Source organism: Drosophila willistoni, unplaced genomic scaffold (assembly GCF_018902025.1).
Source record: "Drosophila willistoni isolate 14030-0811.24 unplaced genomic scaffold, UCI_dwil_1.1 Seg115.1, whole genome shotgun sequence".
NCBI lineage: Eukaryota > Metazoa > Arthropoda > Insecta > Diptera > Drosophilidae > Drosophila > Drosophila willistoni.
In genome coordinates, this window is record NW_025814076.1 from 1 (window position 1) to 17,500 (window position 17,500).

The 17,500-nt window shown below is 35.2% G+C and overlaps 3 non-coding genes and 1 pseudogene across 3 annotated transcripts in view; all 4 read left to right on the forward strand.

Moving 5' to 3' along the window:
* Positions 1 to 1,958: 1,958 nt before the first annotated feature.
* LOC124460800 lies at positions 1,959 to 3,953 on the forward strand. The gene has a single exon (XR_006954797.1). It is a non-coding gene; the product is annotated as a small subunit ribosomal RNA (ribosomal RNA).
* Positions 3,954 to 4,610: 657 nt separating this feature from the next.
* Positions 4,611 to 4,790, forward strand: LOC6637798. The gene has a single exon (XR_006954794.1). It is a non-coding gene; the product is annotated as a 5.8S ribosomal RNA (ribosomal RNA).
* A 331-nt stretch (positions 4,791 to 5,121) lies between these two features.
* Positions 5,122 to 12,246, forward strand: LOC124460802 (annotated as a pseudogene).
* Positions 12,247 to 17,071: 4,825 nt separating this feature from the next.
* The window catches only part of LOC124460801, a 1,995-nt gene continuing 1,566 nt past the window's right edge, over positions 17,072 to 17,500 (forward strand). Inside the window, exon 1 of the ribosomal RNA XR_006954798.1 lies at positions 17,072 to 17,500. This exon is cut by the window's right edge and continues 1,566 nt beyond it. This is a non-coding gene — a ribosomal RNA (small subunit ribosomal RNA).

A 17,500-nucleotide genomic window follows, 5' to 3' on the forward strand; every position in this document is an offset into this window, starting at 1 on the left:
GAGTATTGGCACAAAACCTACTTTAGGTGGTGTGATGTCGAGCATGGTCAGTCATATTAATATTGGTAAAATTCTTAAATACATATGTCTTATGCATTTTAATCGGCATTGTCTATTTATTTTTTTATTATAATGAAATTTGATGGTATTTATAAAATACATATGAAAATTATTGTTGAGTGGTACCATTCATATATAAATGGTCCATTTCGAGAGTATGTGGCACAACCTACTTAGGTGGTTGATGTCGAAGCATGGTCAGTCATATGTAATATTGGTAAATTCTTAAACATATGTCTCATGCATTTTATAATCGGCAATGTCTATTTATTTATTTATTTATAATGAAATTTGATGGTATTTAAAAATACATATGAAAATTTATTGTTGAGTGGTACCTTCATTATATAAAATGGTCCATTTCGAGAGTATGTGGCACAAAAAACCTTTACTTAGGTGGTGTGTGCGAGGCATGGTCATCATATGTAATATTGGTAAAATTCTTAAAACATATGTCTCATGCATTCTATAATCGGCAATGTCTATTTATTTATTTATTATAATGAAATTTGATGGTATTATAAAAATACATATGAAAATTTATTGTTGAGTGGTACCTTCATATATAAATGGTCCATTTCGAGAGTATGTGCACAAAACCTACTTAGGTGGTGTGATGTCGAGCATGGTCAGTCATATGTAATATTGGTAAATTTCTTAAAATACATATGTCTCATGCATTTATAATCGGCAATGTCTATTTATTTATTTATTATAATGAAATTTGATGGTATTTATAAAAAATACATATGAAAATTTTTATTGTTGAAGTGGACTTCCCATATATAAAATATGGTACCATTTCGGAGAATATGTGGCACAAAAACCTACTTAGGTGTGTGATTGTCGGAAGCAGGGTCAGTCATATGTAATATTGGTAAAAATTCTAAATACATATGTCTTTATGCATTTATAATCGGCAATGTCTATTTTATTTATTTATATAATGAAATTTTTGATGTGTTATAAAAATACATATGAAAAATTATTGTTGAGTGTACCGTTTTCCAAACATTAAATGGTGCAATTTCGAGATATGTGGCACAAAACCTACTTAGGTGGTGTGATGTCGGCATGGTCAGTCCATATGTTAATATTCGGTACATTCTTCAAATACATATGTCTTCATGCATTTATAATCGGCCAATGTCTTATTTATTTATTTATTATATGAAATTGATTCGATTTATTTAAAAAATACATATGAAAATTTATTGTTGAGTGGTACCTTCAACATAAATGGTTTCCGATTTCGAGAGTATTTGTGCACAAAACCTACTCATGATGGAACAGTGGTTGTTCAGTCATGTGAAGGCTGCTCTACTTCAACGTTAATATGTCAAATGGCAAAAATAATGAAAAGCCTACCAAGGATTATTATAATAGTGCAAAATAAGTTTATAATCCATTAAATTATATAAGTTCATCTTTAAATAAGTTATGCATGATAACTTATAATATGTCACGCATTATTATTATGAATTAATTTCTTATAATTATATCATCTCACTTAATGTGAATGATGGTTTAACTTGATATATAATTTCCACGCATTAAATGTCAAATTCAAGTTAAATTTTAATTTAATATCAATACATAATGTTTATTTCTTTTGATGAGCAAAATTAAAGCAAATGTGATTATATATTTTTAAGTGTAAAAATAAAGATATTTTTGAACAAATTTATTAAATATATTCAATTAATGAAAAACGAAAATGAACGCTATTAAATTATGGCCGTATTCGTAGAATGTTACCACAAATAATATATGTATTTTAATTTATTTTATTCAAAAATATATCATATTGTCAAGTATCTTTAAATATTTAAAAATATGTGTTTGTTAAAATCATAAAACTTATCGTTATTTTAACAACACATTTAATAAATAACATTATTCTGGTTGATCCTGCCAGTAGTTATATGCTTGTCTCAAAGATTAAGCCATGCATGTCTAAGTACACACGAATTAAAAGTGAAACCGCAAAAGGCTCATTATATCAGTTATGGTTCCTTAGATCGTTAACAGTTACTTGGATAACTGTGGTAATTCTAGAGCTAATACATGCAATTAAAACACGGACCTTCTGGGACGTGTGCTTTTATTAGACTAAAACCAAGCGATCAATTGATCGTTATATTGGTTGAACTCTAGATAACATGCAGATCGTATGGTCTTGTACCGACGACAGATCTTTCAAATGTCTGCCCTATCAACTTTTGATGGTAGTATCTAGGACTACCATGGTTGCAACGGGTAACGGGGAATCAGGGTTCGATTCCGGAGAGGGAGCCTGAGAAACGGCTACCACATCTAAGGAAGGCAGCAGGCGCGTAAATTACCCACTCCCAGCTCGGGGAGGTAGTGACGAAAAATAACAATACAGGACTCATATCCGAGGCCCTGTAATTGGAATGAGTACACTTTAAATCCTTTAACAAGGACCAATTGGAGGGCAAGTCTGGTGCCAGCAGCCGCGGTAATTCCAGCTCCAATAGCGTATATTAAAGTTGTTGCGGTTAAAACGTTCGTAGTTGAACTTGTGCTTCATACGGGTAGTACAACATACATTTGTAGTTAGTACTATACCTTTATGTATGTAAGCGTATTATCGGTGGAGTTCTTATATGTAATTAAGTACTTGTACTTTTTTATATATTCCTCCTATTTAAAAACCTACATTAGTGCTCTTAATCGAGTGTTTTTGTGGGCCGGTACAATTACTTTGAACAAATTAGAGTGCTTAAAGCAGGCTTCAAATGCCTGAATATTCTGTGCATGGGATAATGAAATAAGACCTCTGTTCTGCTTTCATTGGTTTTCAGATCAAGAGGTAATGATTAATAGAAGCAGTTTGGGGGCATTAGTATTACGACGCGAGAGGTGAAATTCTTGGACCGTCGTAAGACTAACTTAAGCGAAAGCATTTGCCAAAGATGTTTTCATTAATCAAGAACGAAAGTTAGAGGTTCGAAGGCGATCAGATACCGCCCTAGTTCTAACCATAAACGATGCCAGCTAGCAATTGGGTGTAGCTACTTTTATGGCTCTCTCAGTCGCTTCCCGGGAAACCAAAGCTTTTGGGCTCCGGGGGAAGTATGGTTGCAAAGCTGAAACTTAAAGGAATTGACGGAAGGGCACCACCAGGAGTGGAGCCTGCGGCTTAATTTGACTCAACACGGGAAAACTTACCAGGTCCGAACATAAGTGTGTAAGACAGATTGATAGCTCTTTCTCGAATCTATGGGTGGTGGTGCATGGCCGTTCTTAGTTCGTGGAGTGATTTGTCTGGTTAATTCCGATAACGAACGAGACTCAAATATATTAAATAGATATCTTCAGGATTATGGTGTTGAAGCTTATATTGCCTTCATTCATGGTAGCAGTAAAATGTTTATTGTGTTTGAATGTGTTTATATAAGTGGAGCCGTACCTGTTGGTTTGTCCCATTATAAGGACACTAGCTTCTTAAATGGACAAATTGCGTCTAGCAATAATGAGATTGAGCAATAACAGGTCTGTGATGCCCTTAGATGTCCTGGGCTGCACGCGCGCTACAATGAAAGTATCAACGTGTATTTCCTAGACCGAGAGGTCCGGGTAAACCGCTGAACCACTTTCATGCTTGGGATTGTGAACTGAAACTGTTCACATGAACTTGGAATTCCTAGTAAGTGTGAGTCATTAACTCGCATTGATTACGTCCCTGCCCTTTGTGCACACCGCCCGTCGCTACTACCGATTGAATTATTTAGTGAGGTCTCCGGACGTGATCACTGTGACGCCTTGCGTGTTACGGTTGTTTCGCAAAAGTTGACCGAACTTGATTATTTAGAGGAAGTAAAAGTCGTAACAAGGTTTCCGTAGGTGAACCTGCGGAAGGATCATTATTGTATTTTCCAACCGTTATTAAAATAAATAAATACCAAATTAATATAAAGATATATAAAATGAAAATGAAATTGAAGATGAGAGCATAAAATGAAAATGAAATTGATTATTATTATTATTAAATCTGATCAGGGGAAGTCGATTTAAAACAATATTTGATTTGAAAAATTAAATTAAATTAAATTAAATTAAATTTAAATAAAGTAAAATGAGTATAAATATATAACAATTGACGGTAGAAAAAAAATATATTAACTCTTCTTGAATTATGTATTCCGATCGGAGATTGAAAATGATTTTTGTATATCTTTATTTATCTGCGTGTATATGTACCATAATATACAGGCGTTGCGTAATGTATTGGCCATTGTTGGTTTGGGCATACATTGGTTAAAGCAACATCCCAAATGTACAATGTTGTACCTGCATTTAAGGTTAACGTTTTACATAAATTGATAGTTTACTTTAAATTTCAAGTTTTTAAATTTTGTCAAGTCCAGTATTCAATCACTTATGTTAACTAAGACATTTCGCAGCATTCGTTTGGGTTAAGATTTTATTGAAGGAATTGATATATGCCAGTAAAATGGTGTATTTTTAATTTCTTTCAATAAAAATATTATTGACGTAATGAAATAAACAAACAATTTAATAATCACTCTAAGCGGTGGATCACTCGGCTCATGGGTCGATGAAGAACGCAGCAAACTGTGCGTCATCGTGTGAACTGCAGGACACATGAACATCGACATTTTGAACGCATATCGCAGTCCATGCTGTTATGGTACTTTAATTAATTTTAGAGTGCTGCTTGGACTACATATGGTTGAGGGTTGTAAGACTATGCTAAATAAGTTGTTTTAATATTTTACGAAATATTAAAGCATATGGTATATTATTGGATATATATGTATATTCATAATATTAATAATAATTGAAACACATTGGCTCACATATGTATGAGAAAAACGAAGATGTATAATTTTCTTTTTCAAATCAAATGATACTGAGGAATGTCTAGCATAAAAAATATTAAATTTTAATCTAGAATTGCCTCTTATTAATGATATGAAATGAAAAAATAATTGTGTCATAATATTATTCTTCACTTAAAGTAAAAATTAACAATGGTTTTAATATATTAAATAATATATTTGTGTGTATATACAACCTCAACTCATATGGGACTACCCCCTGAATTTAAGCATATTAATTAGGGGAGGAAAAGAAACTAACAAGGATTTTCTTAGTAGCGGCGAGCGAAAAGAAAATAGTTCAGCACTAAGTCACTTTGTCTTTATGGCAAATGTGAGATGCAGTGTATGGAGCATCAATATTCTAGTATGAGAAATTAATGATTTAAGTCCTTCTTAAATGAGGCCATTTACCCATAGAGGGTGCCAGGCCCGTATAACGTTAATGATTACTAGATGGTGTTTCCAAAGAGTCGTGTTGCTTGATAGTGCAGCACTAAGTGGGTGGTAAACTCCATCTAAAACTAAATATAACCATGAGACCGATAGTAAACAAGTACCGTGAGGGAAAGTTGAAAAGAACTCTGAATAGAGAGTTAAATAGTACGTGAAACTGCTTAGAGGTTAAGCCCGATGAACCTGAATATCCATTATGGAAAATTCATCATTAGAGTTTTAATATTTTAATAATATTATAATAATAGTGTGCATTTTTTCCATATAAGGACATTGTAATCTATTAACATAAACCAAATTTATCATAAAATATGACTTATAGTTTATTTAAATTATTTTGCTTGCATTTTAACATAGAATAAATGTCATTAATTTGATAAAGTGTTGATAGATTTATATGAATACAGTGCGTTAATTTTTCGGAATTATATAATAGCATGATTATCATTGATTTTCTGTGTTTATTATATGCACTTGTATGATTAACAATGCGAAAGATTCAGGATACCTTCGGGACCCGTCTTGAAACACGGACCAAGGAGTCTAACATATGTGCAAGTTATTGGGATATAAACCTAATAGCATAATTAACTTGACTAATAATGGGATTAGTTTTTTAACTATTTATAGATAATTAACACAATCCCGGGGCGTTCTATATAGTTATGTATAATGATATTTATATTATTTATACCTCTAACTGGAACGTACCTTGAGCATATATGCTGTGACCCGAAAGATGGTGAACTATACTTGATCAGGTTGAAGTCAGGGGAAACCCTGATGGAAGACCGAAACAGTTCTGACGTGCAAATCGATTGTCAGAATTGAGTATAGGGGCGAAAGACCAATCGAACCATCTAGTAGCTGGTTCCTTCCGAAGTTTCCCTCAGGATAGCTGGTGCATTTAAATGTTATATAAAATAATCTTATCTGGTAAAGCGAATGATTAGAGGCCTTAGGGTCGAAACGATCTTAACCTATTCTCAAACTTTAAATGGGTAAGAACCTTAACTTTCTTGATATGAAGTTTAAGGTTATGATATATTGTGCCCAGTGGGCCACTTTTGGTAAGCAGAACTGGCGCTGTGGGATGAACCAAACGTAATGTTACGGTGCCCAAATTAACAACTCATACAGAAACCATGAAAGGCGTTGGTTGCTTAAAACAGCAGGACGGTGATCATGGAAGTCGAAATCCGCTAAGGAGTGTGTAACAACTCACCTGCCGAAGCAACTAGCCCTTAAAATGGATGGCGCTTAAGTTGTATACCTATACATTACCGCTAAAGTAGATGATTTATATTATTTATAATATAAATTTTGAAACTTTAGTGAGTAGGAAGGTACAATGGTGTGCTTAGAAGTGTTTGGCGTAAGCCTGCATGGAGCCGCCATTGGTACAGATCTTGGTGGTAGTAGCAAATAATCGAATGAGACCTTGGAGGACTGAAGTGGAGAAGGGTTTCGTGTGAACAGTGGTTGATCACGAGTTAGTCGGTCCTAAGTTCAAGGCGAAAGCCGAAAATTTTCAAGTTTTAAAAATGTCAAATGAAATAATAAATAATAAAACACTTGAATAATTTTGAACGAAAGGGAATACGGTTCCAATTCCGTAACCTGTTGAGTATCCGTTTGTTATTAAATATGGGCCTCGTGCTCATCCTGGCAACAGGAACGACCATAAAGAAGCCGTCGAGAGGTATCGGAAGAGTTTTCTTTTCTGTTTTATAGCCGTACTACCATGGAAGTCTTTCGCAGAGAGATATGGTAGATGGGCTAGAAGAGCATGACATATACTGTTGTGTCGATATTTTCTCCTCGGACCTTGAAAATTTATGGTGGGGATACGCAAACTTCTCAACAGGCCGTACCAATATCCGCAGCTGGTCTCCAAGGTGAAGAGTCTCTAGTCGATAGAATAATGTAGGTAAGGGAAGTCGGCAAATTAGATCCGTAACTTCGGGATAAGGATTGGCTCTGAAGATTGAGATAGTCGGGCTTGATTGGGAAACAATAACATGGTTTATGTGCTCGTTCTGGGTAAATAGAGTTTCTATCATTTATGATAGTTATTTGTTCCCCGGATAGTTAGTTACGTAGCCAATTGTGGAACTTTCTTGCTAAAATTTTTAAGAATACTAATTTTTAATTAGTTCTTTTAAATTATAACGATTATCAATTAACAATCAATTCAGAACTGGCACGGACTTGGGGAATCCGACTGTCTAATTAAAACAAAGCATTGTGATGGCCCTAGCGGGTGTTGACACAATGTGATTTCTGCCCAGTGCTCTGAATGTCAAAGTGAAGAAATTCAAGTAAGCGCGGGTCAACGGCGGGAGTAACTATATTAGGATCAGTTAGCAGAGGTATGGGCTCCAATAAGAACTGGTACATGTAAAACAAAGACGAATAGATAGAAGCGTGGAGTCTCGATGAGGAGAGAGCGTGGATGATGGCGAGAAAGGAGGTGGAGCTCGAAGCAAGTGGTAATTTGAGATTTCCTAATAAGAAGCTAGCGGAAGTATTTACTCACCGTAGCTCCGAAGCAATTAAATGTTTTCGGAAGAGGGGTGAATATAAGGCAAAACTGGAGCAGATCAGAGGGCAATCTACTCCCACCCCAGAAGCGTTGGACTCTATTACCTCACAGCCTCGCCCTAGTTTACTCGAGCGAAACCACCAAGTATCATCGTCGGAAGCGCAACCAATCAATCCATCAGAAGAACAGTCGAACTGGGAAATCATGCGGATACTACAGGGCTATCGCCCCGTAGAATGTAGTCCCCGGTGGAGAGCCCAGGTCTTGCAAACTATCGTAGATAGGGCGCAGGCCGTAGGGAAGGAAACCACTCTCCAATGCTTATCCAACTATCTCCTGGAAGTATTTCCATTACCAAACGAACCACACACCATCGGTCGGAGCAATTTGCGAAGACCTCGAACTAGGAGACAGTTAAGACAACAAGAGTACGCACAGGTTCAGCGTCGTTGGGATAAGAATACTGGGAGATGCATTAAATCCTTGCTTGATGGAACAGATGAGTCGGTTATGCCAAACCAAGAGATAATGGAACCCTATTGGAAACAAGTAATGACGAATCCCAGCACATGCTCTTGCGATAACACAAGATTCCGTATGGAACATTCGCTTGAGACGGTTTGGTCAGCGATAACGCCACGCGACCTGAGGGAAAATAAGTTAAAGTTGTCAAGTGCTCCGGGTCCTGACGGTATCACTCCAAGAACAGCCAGGAGTGTACCCTTAGGCATTATGCTACGCATAATGAACCTGATTCTCTGGTGCGGCAAAATACCATTCTCTACCCGACTGGCCAGAACTATCTTCATTCCGAAGACTGTGACGGCAAATCGACCGCAAGACTTTCGTCCAATAACAGTCCCCTCGGTTTTGGTCAGGCAATTAAACGCTGTTCTGGCTTCTCGATTGGCTTCTAAAGTCAACTGGGATCCAAGGCAGCGCGGTTTCCTACCTACCGATGGGTGTGCTGATAATGCGACGTTGGTTGATCTCATTTTGCGGGAGCACCATAAACGGTGGAAGTCATGTTACCTTGCGACGGTGGATGTCAGCAAGGCTTTTGACTCAGTATCACACCAGGCCATTATCAAGACTTTACAGGCCTATGGTGCTCCAACAAACTTTGTCAGCTTCATAGAAGAACAGTATAAGGGCGGCGGAACCTCCCTCAATGGGGCAGGATGGAGTTCAGAGGTGTTTATACCCGCGCGGGGCGTTAAGCAAGGTGACCCTCTGTCTCCACTATTATTTAATCTTATCATTGATAGATTACTTAGGTCCTACCCCAGAGAGATTGGTGCCAAAGTCGGAAATACCATGACAAGCGCGGCAGCGTTCGCGGATGATCTGGTGCTATTTGCGGAAACTCCGATGGGGCTTCAAACATTGTTGGATACCACGGTAGGCTTCCTAGCCTCCGTGGGACTCTCCCTTAATGCTGATAAGTGCTTCACTGTCAGTATAAAGGGGCAAGCCAAGCAGAAGTGTACTGTCGTAGAACGACGGAGCTTTTGTGTAGGTGAGCGCGAGTGTCCTTCATTGAAGCGTACTGAAGAGTGGAAGTATTTAGGTATCCGGTTCACTGCGGATGGGCGGGCTCGGTATAGTCCAGCAGACGACCTCGGTCCGAAGCTGTTAAGATTAACAAGAGCCCCTCTGAAACCACAACAGAAGTTATTTGCACTTAGGACTGTCCTTATCCCACAACTCTATCACCAACTAACACTTGGGAGTGTGATGATAGGCGTCCTAAGAAAATGTGACAGATTGGTACGGCAATTCGTAAGGAGATGGTTAGATCTCCCACTGGATGTACCAGTTGCTTACTTTCACGCCCCCCACACTTGTGGGGGTCTCGGGATTCCGTCAATTAGATGGATAGCACCGATGCTGCGTCTGAAGCGATTGAGCAATATTAAATGGCCCCACCTCGAACAATCCGAGGTAGCTAGCTCTTTCATTGACGACGAATTGCAAAGGGCTCGAGATAGATTAAAGGCGGAAAATGTGCAGCTGTGTTCGCGTCCAGAGATTGACTCGTATTTCGCAAATAGATTGTACATGTCTGTTGATGGTTGCGGTCTCCGTGAAGCAGGTCATTATGGCCCGCAACATGGATGGGTGAGTCAGCCCACGCGCTTGCTAACAGGAAAGGAATATTTGCACGGTGTCAAATTGCGGATAAATGCCCTACCCTCGAAGTCTCGTACGACGAGGGGAAGGCACGAATTGGAGAGACGGTGTCGTGCAGGATGTGATGCTCCCGAGACAACAAACCACATCTTGCAAAAATGCTATCGTACGCATGGGAGGCGGGTAGCTAGACACAACAGCGTAGTAAATGCCGTCAAGCGGGGACTTGAACGGAAAGGCTGCGTTGTCCATGTCGAACCAAGTCTGCAATGCGACTCGGGCTTAAATAAACCGGACCTGGTGGGAATCCGACAGAATCACATTTATGTGATAGACGTTCAGGTTGTGACAGACGGACATTCCTTAGACCAAGCGCACCAGCGCAAGGTCGAAAGGTACGACAGAGCTGACATAAGATCACAAATGCGGCGATTTTTCGGAGCGACAGGTGAAATCGAGTTTCATTCCGTTACACTCAACTGGAGAGGAATCTGGAGTGGTCAGTCGGTAAAACGATTGATTGCAAAGGATCTCCTCATCGCTGAAGATACCAAACTCATCAGCGTCAGAGCAGTAAATGGCGGAGTGACGTCCTTCAAATATTTCATGTATTGTGCTGGGTATACTCGAAGCTAGATGTACTAACCTCTAGCTTTTCTTATACTTTTGCCTGCTACCTTGGCATTACATCTAAAAAGGTACAAACATCGCATTGTCATAAAGAGGTGGTTTTAGTACGTAGGCGCTGTGGGACTTCATTGTCCCGGTGATGCAGTGAATCGTGCATACGAGATTGTCCAGTAGTTGGTTGCTCGTATCTTTAGAAGATTTCCTTCCTCGGCGATCAAAAAAAAAAAAAAAAAAAAAAAAATAGCCAAATGCCTCGTCATCTAATTAGTGACGCGCATGAATGGATTAACGAGATTCCTACTGTCCCTATCTACTATCTAGCGAAACCACAGCCAAGGGAACGGGCTTGGAATAATTAGCGGGGAAAGAAGACCCTTTTGAGCTTGACTCTAATCTGGCAGTGTAAGGAGACATAAGAGGTGTAGAATAAGTGGGAGATATTATTCCTTGTGTTTGATATCGCCAATGAAATACCACTACTCTTATTGTTTCCTTACTTACTTGATTAAATGGAACGTGTATCATTTCCTAGCCATTATACGGATATATTTATTATATCTTATGGTATTGGGTTTTGATGCAAGCTTCTTGATCAAAGTATCACGAGTTTGTTATATAATCGCAAACAAATTCTTTAATGAGAGAGTGCATTTATGTATTTTTAATTTGAAATATTTGGTATAACTCCAATTACTCAGGTATGATCCAATTCAAGGACATTGCCAGGTAGGGAGTTTGACTGGGGCGGTACATCTCTCAAATAATAACGGAGGTGTCCCAAGGCCAGCTCAGTGCGGACAGAAACCACACATAGAGCAAAAGGGCAAATGCTGACTTGATCTCGGTGTTCAGTACACACAGGGACAGCAAAAGCTCGGCCTATCGATCCTTTTGGTTTAAAGAGTTTTTAACAAGAGGTGTCAGAAAAGTTACCATAGGGATAACTGGCTTGTGGCGGCCAAGCGTTCATAGCGACGTCGCTTTTTGATCCTTCGATGTCGGCTCTTCCTATCATTGTGAAGCAAAATTCACCAAGCGTTGGATTGTTCACCCATGCAAGGGAACGTGAGCTGGGTTTAGACCGTCGTGAGACAGGTTAGTTTTACCCTACTAATGACAAAACGTTGTTGCGACAGCATTCCTGCGTAGTACGAGAGGAACCGCAGGTACGGACCAATGGCACAATACTTGTTCGAGCGAACAGTGGTATGACGCTACGTCCGTTGGATTATGCCTGAACGCCTCTAAGGTCGTATCCGTGCTGGACTGCAATGATAAATAAGGGGCAATTTGCATTGTATGGCTTCTAAACCATTAAAAGTTTATTTTATAAACGACAATGGATGTGATGCCAATGTTATTTGTAACATAGTAAATTGGGAGGATCTTCGATCACCTGATGCCGCGCTAGTTACTTATTAAAACATTATTTAATACAATGACAAAGCCTAGAATCAATTGTAAACGACTTTTGTAACAGGCAAGGTGTTGTAAGTGGTTGAGCAGCTGCCATACTGCGATCCACTGAAGCTTATCCTTTGCTTGATGATTCGATTTTTTTAAATTGCTGATGTACTATTATTATATGGAAGAGTATTTCATATAATAATAAGTCCATTTCTATCCTCTTTTTTTTTTAGGTAGCCAAATGTATCGTCATTTCTTTAGTGACGCAATGAATGTACTTTAAGAGATTCCTACTCTTCATGTTTAAATGGGTGAAAAAAAAAGTTATATATATATATAAGTTAAAAGAACGAATACGGCGTTTCAAACTGTGTTCGTCATAATGTAGCCAAATGAATCGTCATTTATTTAGTGACGCAATATATATATTTAAAGAGATTCCTACTGTACCTATTAAAAGGTCAAAAGAAAAAAATGTTATATGTATATAACTTTAATAAATGAAAACGGCGGTGCCAACTGTCATCTTCATAATGTTGCCAAATGAATTGTCATTTATTCAGAGATACAATAAATATTTTTAAAGAAACTCCTACTGTCCATATTGAAAGGTGGAAAAATAATGTTATATGTATATAACTTAAAAGAACGAAAACGGCGGTTTCAACTGTGATCGTCATAATGTAGCCAAATGAATCGTCATTTATTTAGTGACGCAATATATATATTTAAAGAGATTCCTACTGTACCTATTAAAAGGTCAAAAGAAAAAAATGTTATATGTATATAACTTTAATAAATGAAAACGGCGGTGCCAACTGTCATCTTCATAATGTTGCCAAATGAATTGTCATTTATTCAGAGACACAATAAATATATTTAAAGAAACTCCTACTGTCCATATTGAAAGGTGGAAAAATAATGTTATATGTATATAACTTAAAAGAACGAAAACGGCGGTTCCAACTGTGATCGTCATAATGTAGCCAAATGAATCGTCATTTATTTAGTGACGCAATATATATATTTAAAGAGATTCCTACTGTACCTATTAAAAGGTCAAAAGAAAAAAAATGTTATATGTATATAACTTTAATAAATGAAAACGGCGGTGCCAACTGTCATCTTCATAATTTATATGAAAAAAAAAAATTTACTCAACATTAAAATTTTTCATATCATATGAAAATATATCATAACGTATGGGATTTATTTAATATCGCCCATATATATGAAAAAAAAAAAAATTTACTCAACATTCAAAATTTCTCATATCATATGAAAATATATCATAACGTATGCGATTTATTTAATATCGCCCATTTATATGAAAAAAAAAAATTTACTTAACATTTAAAATTTTTCATATCATATGAAAATATATATCATAACGTATGGGATTTATTTAATTTCGCCCATTTATATGAAAAAAAAAATTTACTCAACATTTAAAATTTTTCATATCATATGAAAATATATCATAACGTATGCGATTTATTTAATTTCGCCCATTCATATGAAAAAAAAAAAAATTTACTCAACATTTAAAATTTTTCATATCATATGAAAATATATATCATAATGTATGGGATTTATTTAATTTCGCCCATTCATATGAAAAAAAAAAAAAATTTACTCAACATTAAAATTTTTCATATCATATGAAAATATATCATAACGTATGGGATTTATTTAATTTCGCCCATTCATATGAAAAAAAAAAAAATTTACTCAACATTTAAAATTTTTCATATCATATGAAAATATATCATAACGTATGGGATTTATTTAATATCGACTATATATATGAAAAAAAATTTTACTAAAAACTAAAAATATTAATATCGCCCATTTATCGTATGGGAACATCCATATCATATGGGAATATGCATATCACATACGAATGTTTTATACTTTGGTGATTTCTTAAAAACGCCCATTTATTGTATGGGGAAAAAATGTTAATTTATTATTGAGTGGTACTTTCAAACATAAATGGTCAATTTCGAGAGTATGTGGCACAAAACCTACTTAGGTGGTGTGATGTCGAGCATGGTCAGTCATATGTTATATTGGTAAAATTCTTAAATTCATATGTCTTATGCATTTATAATCGGCAATGTCTATTTATTTATTTATTATAATGAAATTTGATGGTATTTATAAAATACATATGAAAATTTATTGTTGAGTGGTACCTTCAAACATAAATGGTCAATTTCGAGAGTATGTGGCACAAAACCTACTTAGGTGGTGTGATGTCGAGCATGGTCAGTCATATGTAATATTGGTAAAATTCTTAAATACATATGTCTCATGCATTTATAATCGGCAATGTCTATTTATTTATTTATTATAATGAAATTTGATGGTATTTATAAAAATACATATGAAAATTTATTGTTGAGTGGTACCTTCATATATAAATGGTCCATTTCGAGAGTATGTGGCACAAAACCTACTTAGGTGGTGTGATGTCGAGCATGGTCAGTCATATGTAATATTGGTAAAATTCTTAAATACATATGTCTTATGCATTTATAATCGGCAATGTCTATTTATTTATTTATTATAATGAAATTTGATGGTATTTATAAAAATACATATGAAAATTTATTGTTGAGTGGTACCTTCAAATAAATGGTCATTTCGAGAGTATGTGGCACAAAACCTACTTAGGTGGTGTGATGTCGAGCATGGTCAGTCATATGTAATATTGGTAAAATTCTTAAATACATATGTCTTATGCATTTATAATCGGCAATGTCTATTTATTTATTTATTATAATGAATTTGATGGTATTTATAAAAATACATATGAAAATTTATTGTTGAGTGGTACCTTCATATATAAATGGTCCATTTCGAGAGTATGTGGCACAAAACCTACTTAGGTGGTGTGATGTCGAGCATGGTCAGTCATATGTAATATTGGTAAAATTCTTAAATACATATGTCTTATGCATTTATAATCGGCAATGTCTATTTATTTATTTATTATAATGAAATTTGATGGTATTTATAAAAATACATATGAAAATTTATTGTTGAGTGGTACCTTCATATATAAATGGTCCATTTCGAGAGTATGTGGCACAAAACCTACTTAGGTGGTGTGATGTCGAGCATGGTCAGTCATATGTAATATTGGTAAAATTCTTAAATACATATGTCTCATGCATTTATAATCGGCAATGTCTATTTATTTATTTATTATAATGAAATTTGATGGTATTTATAAAAATACATATGAAATTTATTGTTGAGTGGTACCTTCATATATAAATGGTCATTTCGAGAGTATGTGGCACAAAACCTACTTAGGTGGTGTGATGTCGAGCATGGTCAGTCATATGTAATATTGGTAAAATTCTTAATACATATGTCTCATGCATTATAATCGGCAATGTCTATTTATTTATTTATTATAATGAAATTTGATGGTATTTATAAAATACATATGAAAATTTATTGTTGAGTGGTACCTTCATATATAAATGGTCCATTTCGAGAGTATGTGGCACAAAACCTACTTAGGTGGTGTGATGTCGAGCATGGTCAGTCATATGTAATATTGGTAAAATTCTTAAATACATATGTCTCATGCATTTATAATCGGCAATGTCTATTTATTTATTTATTATAATGAAATTTGATGGTATTTATAAAAATACATATGAAATTTATTGTTGAGTGGTACCTTCATATATAAATGGTCCATTTCGAGATATGTGGCACAAAACCTACTTAGGTGGTGTGATGTCGAGCATGGTCAGTCATATGTAATATTGGTAAAATTCTTAAATACATATGTCTTATGCATTTATAATCGGCAATGTCTATTTATTTATTTATTATAATGAAATTTGATGGTATTTATAAAAATACATATGAAAATTTATTGTTGAGTGGTACCTTCAAACATAAATGGTCAATTTCGAGAGTATGTGGCACAAAACCTACTTAGGTGGTGTGATGTCGAGCATGGTCAGTCATATGTAATATCGGTACATTTCTCAAATACATATGTCTCATGCATTTATAATCGGCAATGTCTATTTATTTATTTATTATAATGAAATTTGATGGTATTTATAAAAATACATATGAAATTTATTGTTGAGTGGTACCTTCAAACATAAATGGTCGATTTCGAGAGTATGTGGCACAAAACCTACTCATGATGAACAGTGGTTGTTCAGTCATGTTGAAGGCTGCTCTACTTCAACGTTAATATGTCAAATGCAAAAGATAATGAAAAAGCCTACCAAGGTATTCTAAGGTGTATGATGAAACGATCTTAGGATCGTTCTCTCTGCTGAAGTTTATTCACTGGTTATATTTGGATTTATCGTTAATACTTGAGTAAAGATTATGGGCATTAAATTAGTTCTTAGTTTAATTGTTCATAATCTTTAACCTTTTATATAAGAAGAGTAAATAAGTATGCATCATAAATCTTGTTATGTTTGCAACTTAAATAATATGTCACTTATATAGAGCAAAAATTTTTCCATTATTAAAATCAAATTATTATTATTGAATTAATTTCTTATAATTATAAAACACTCATCTCACTTAATGTGAATGATGGTTTTACTTGATATATAATTTCACGCATTAAATGTCAAATTCAAGTTAAATTTTAAATTTAATATCAAAATACAAATGTTTATTTTCTTTTGAAATGAGCAAAATTAAAGCAAATGTGATTATATATTTTGTAAGTGTAAAAATAAAGATATTTTTGAACAAATTTATTAAATATATTCAATTAATGAAAAACGAAAATGAACGCTATTAAATTATGGCCGTATTCGTAGAATGTTACCACAAATAATATATGTATTTTAATTTATTTTATTCAAAAATATATCATATTGTCAAGTATCTTTAAATATTTAAAAATATGTGTTTGTTAAAAATCATAAAACTTATCGTTATTTTAACAACACATTTAATAAATAACATTATTCTGGTTGATCCTGCCAGTAGTTATATGCTTGTCTCAAAGATTAAGCCATGCATGTCTAAGTACACACGAATTAAAAGTGAAACCGCAAAAGGCTCATTATATCAGTTATGGTTCCTTAGATCGTTAACAGTTACTTGGATAACTGTGGTAATTCTAGAGCTAATACATGCAATTAAAACACGGACCTTCTGGGACGTGTGCTTTTATTAGACTAAAACCAAGCGATCAATTGATCGTTATATTGGTTGAACTCTAGATAACATGCAGATCGTATGGTCTTGTACCGACGACAGATCTTTCAAATGTCTGCCCTATCAACTTTTGATGGTAGTATCTAGGACTACCATGGTTGCAACGGGTAACGGGGAATCAGGGTTCGATTCCGGAGAGGGAGCCTGAGAAACGGCTACCACATCTAAGGAAGGC